At 44.0% G+C, this 3,803-nt stretch overlaps 1 non-coding gene across 1 annotated transcript; it reads right to left on the reverse strand.

Moving 5' to 3' along the window:
- Positions 1-214: 214 nt before the first annotated feature.
- TRNAQ-UUG lies at positions 215-286 on the reverse strand. Its single transcript has one exon. It is a non-coding gene; the product is annotated as a tRNA-Gln (tRNA).
- Positions 287-3,803: the final 3,517 nt, after the last annotated feature.

The following is a 3,803-nucleotide window of genomic DNA, read 5'->3' on the forward strand; positions in this document are numbered from 1 at the left end:
ATCCCCTGAAGAAGGAAATGGCAACCCACTCCAGTATTCATGCCTGGAGAATCCCATGGACCGAGGAGCCTGGTAGGCTACAGCCCATGAGGTCGCAAAGAGTTGGACACGACTGGGCGACTTCATTTTCACTTTCACTTGCGTCTCCTGCATTGGCAGGCGAGTTCATTCTCAGTACCACCACCTGGAAAGCCCAAAGCATGTGGGATCTTAGTTCCCTGACCAGGGATTGAACCAGGGTCCCGGCACTCAAAGTGCTGAGTCCTAACCACTAGACCACCAGGGAATTCCTCTATTCAACTCTTCTTTCTTGTTTATTTTTTGGCCCAATTTGTTACAATATCGCTTCTGTTTTATGTTTTGTTATTTTCTCTCTCTGTCTATTTTTTGGCCATGAGGCGTGTGAGATCTTAGCTCCTCAACCAGGGGTTGAACCTGTGCTCCCTGCAATGAAAGGCAAAGTTTTAACCACTGGACCGCCAGGGAAGTCCCTTTTCAGTTCTTAATTTCAGTAATTTTCTTGTTTTCATTTCATATGTGTTTCCATTTGACTCTTTCCTAAACAGATTCCAGTTCTTGGGTAATATTCTCTATCCTTTCTCTTCCTTTTTTTTTTTGGTGGAATGCATAAATAATAACTATTTCAATTTTCCCATTAGATAACTAATATCTGCACCATTGTTTTTTCTGTTTATCTATTTATTTATGTATTTATTTTTCCTCTTGGTTTTGAGTCATTTGATCCTATGTCTTGCTTAGTTATTATGTTTCTAAGATTCATCTGTGTTGTTGCAAGTAGCTGTAATATAATTCATCTGTCTTTACTAATTTCTAATAGTTCACAGTGTGACTGGATCACAGTTTGTTTCTTCTGTTTCATTGAAGGTCATTTGGTTTGTAGAATCATTAAAAAAATCATTCACTTTAAGTTTCTTGAAGCCTTTTAAAATAATTAATTCTGCAGTTATTTTGAGCTAGAGAGCCAGCGCGTGCAGTGTGTTTTGACCACGCTGGCAATGGACCCTTTCAGTGATGTAAGTACCAGAATGTGCTATGAATACTATTTCTCCATTATGGTCTTACTCTGTATCCCCAAATAAGCACAGTAAAACTTCAGAACTGTTTATTTGCAGTTGCATTGGCCACGTGGGCGGGTAGTTGGCTTCACATTGAGGGCGCGGAAATCAGGAGCTGGGCAGGATCAGCTCATTCTCTGCTGGGTGAGATGGAGGCCGCTTGATGGAACCAGGTTTATTTAGTCAGTCTCTTCAAGAGGCCATGAACGAAACTGGAATAAAAACTCAGGAGGCTGGTGTCTGAGCATGCTTCTAGTCTCCTGGGAAGCAATTCCAGCCCCAAAGTTCATGTACATCATCTAAAGTCCTCGAGACAGTTTTTCAAAGTGTCTGAGGGAGACGCTGGGTGTTTTGTTGGAACCTGGCCGTGTGGAGGCCGGGTAGGGGGATGGAAAGAACACAGAGCACTTTCAGGCTGATCCGGGTTTGAACCCTACTAGATGCTTACAGCAGAGAAGGCAATGGCACCCCACTCCAGTACTCTTGCTTGGAAAACCCCATGGACGGAGGAGCCTGGTGGGCTGCAGTCCGTGGGGTCGCTAAGAGTCGGACACAACTGAGTGACTTCACTTTCACTTTTCACTTTCATGCATTGGAGAAGGAAATAGCAACCCACTCCAGTGTTCTTGCCTGGAGAATCCCAGGGACGGGGGAGCCTGTTGGGCTGCTGTCTATGGGGTCGCACAGAGTCGGACACGACTAAAGCGACTTAGCAGCACCAGCAGCAGCAGATGCTTACAGCGATAACTTACTTAGCTTCCTTCTTTGAGTCTCTCATCTCTAAAATGCGCATGCTGGTACCTTTTAAACTGGATTCTTGTGAGAATCTTATGCCAAATTATGTTAAAGATAGGGATTTCCTAAGTGGTACTAGTGGTAAATATGCCACCTGTCATTGCAGGAGACTTGGGTTTGATCCCTGGTTTGGGAAGATCCCCTGGAGAAGGGAATGGCAAACCAGTCCAGTATTCTTGCCTGGACAATTCCATGGACAGAGGAGCCTGGTGGGGTACAATCCGTGGGCTCAAAAAGACACAACTGAAGCAACTTAGCACACACGCATATTAAAGATGACCGGCGTAATGCCTGGAAATAATTTAAAAAAATATTTATTTACTTATTGGCTGTGCTGGGTCTTAGGTGTGGCATGTGGGATCCTCCATCATCATTGCACCACTTTAGCTGTGGCATGCAAGCTCTTAGTTTCAGCAAGTGGGATCTAGTTCTCTGACCAAGGATTGAACCTGGGCCCCCTTCACTGGGAACATGAAGTCTTAGCCACTGGACCACCAGAGAAGTCCCATGCCTGGCAATATTAGGTGTTCGGTATATGGGGTCGCAAAGAGTCGGACATGACTGAGTGACTGAACTGAACTGAACTGAATAAGGTAGCTCTGTGTCATTGCAGTCACTCATCCTTACTGTCACCATTATTATGCAGGAAAGCTTTGGCCCTGAGCAAGGTTCTAAGACCTCTCAGGGGGCAGGCAATCTTCGCTGCCCTGCTATTCGATTTGGTAAGTTTGTGGTCCTGGGCAATTTCTTAAGTCACTGCTCTTTCCCAAGGCTTGGTCCCTTACAAAGAGGGAAGGAGAAGAGCTCTAACTGATTAGGAATGGGGAAAATCAGATTTAGGCCAAAGCCTTCTATAACAGAGTCAAATGTCTACAAACTGACAATCAAGTTGAAGAGGAAGAGAGGTCATGCCACCATTCCTACAGGGGAAATCCACACATGGCGGAAGATTTTCATGCGATTGGGCTTAAGCCTGTCACTGAATCCAGCTGGTTTTTAAATACATTGACAGCTGATATCCACATAGACTAAGAAGAGAACCAGTTTAGGGAACTTACCTGGTACTAGGGAGATGAACTAATGATGTGCCAATTCAATTTGGTTTTCTGCTCTGGTTCATGGCAGAGGTCCACGGAGCAAGGTTCTGATCAATCATTTTCTAACATCATGCTTGTTCACATGTTGGATCATTTATTCATGAAGAATTTTTATGAAACTTCTCCCATGTGGCCAGCACACTGTTAGGTGCTGTGGGGAATACAGAAAGATATATATGTGTATATATGTAGAGTGACCTTGAGTTTGGCAAATTCCTTTCTATGGCTTATATATGGGAAAGTAGCTATAAAACATGGAATACAGTGGTGAGGTCATAAGGTCCTAAAAGAAGTACAGATGAGCTTTTCCAGGTGGCCCAGTGATAAAGAATCCACCTGCTAATGTAGGGACACAGGTTCGATCCTTGGTCTTGGAAGATCTCACATGCCACGGAGCAGCTAAGCCTATGTATTACAACTATTAAGCCTGTACTCTAGAACCTGGGAACTGCAGCTACTGAGCCCACTGCACTAAAGCCCATTCTCCACAACAAGAGAAGCCACTGCAATGAGAAGCCTGCACGCAGCAGCTGGAGAGTTAGCCCCTGCTAGCTGCAGCTAGAGAAAGGCCTGTGCAGCGGTGAAGACCCAGCACAGCCATAAATAAAGAAAAATAAATTAATAAAATTATAATGAAATTATTAAAAATGTGCAGGTTAAATTTTAGAAATGTTCAGAAGAAACAGAGGACATCACCTGTAGGTAGATAGCGTGAGGTCTGTTCTTGTTGCCTCCAATCTCACCCTTCTCCATTTAATTCTGTTTGCCATGGCCACCCTAATCATTCTAAAATACCCTCTTCAGCAAGCCCAGCTTTTTCTTAAAACCCTGAAAT

This window comes from Bison bison, unplaced genomic scaffold, assembly GCF_000754665.1.
Source record: "Bison bison bison isolate TAMUID 2011002044 unplaced genomic scaffold, Bison_UMD1.0 scf7180017864105, whole genome shotgun sequence".
NCBI lineage: Eukaryota > Metazoa > Chordata > Mammalia > Artiodactyla > Bovidae > Bison > Bison bison.